The following is a 306-nucleotide window of genomic DNA, read 5'->3' on the forward strand; positions in this document are numbered from 1 at the left end:
TCTCTTATAAATTAATTCAGAATGTTAGTTAACTAACAGAATTAATTTGGCGCAACTGAATTTATTTGAAATTCACGTGTAACGGTAATCCTTCCGAAAAGTCGTTACTTTTCCAAACGGTTTTCCTTCCGAAAAATCGTTACTTTTCCCAAAGGACACAATGTTCTGGAAAAAACGAGTCTGAACAGATTTTTCTGAACAGACGCGTTCCTTGCTGCAAATGGCTATAAATAAAAGGTCTTTTTTCGTTTTTCGAACACTGAAAAAAAATTTCCTCTCTGCATACATTTTCTCTCATAAATAAAA

The 306-nt window shown here is 33.0% G+C and overlaps 1 protein-coding gene across 1 annotated transcript in view; it reads left to right on the top strand.

Annotated features, from left to right (window-relative positions):
- The window catches only part of LOC102589773 (uncharacterized), an 11,052-nt gene that overhangs the window by 6,407 nt on the left and 4,339 nt on the right, over window positions 1-306 (top strand). The gene's annotated exons all lie outside the window — the stretch shown is intronic.

The sequence above is a fragment of the Solanum tuberosum genome, unplaced genomic scaffold (genome assembly GCF_000226075.1).
Source record: "Solanum tuberosum cultivar DM 1-3 516 R44 unplaced genomic scaffold, SolTub_3.0 scf00863, whole genome shotgun sequence".
Lineage (NCBI taxonomy): Eukaryota > Viridiplantae > Streptophyta > Magnoliopsida > Solanales > Solanaceae > Solanum > Solanum tuberosum.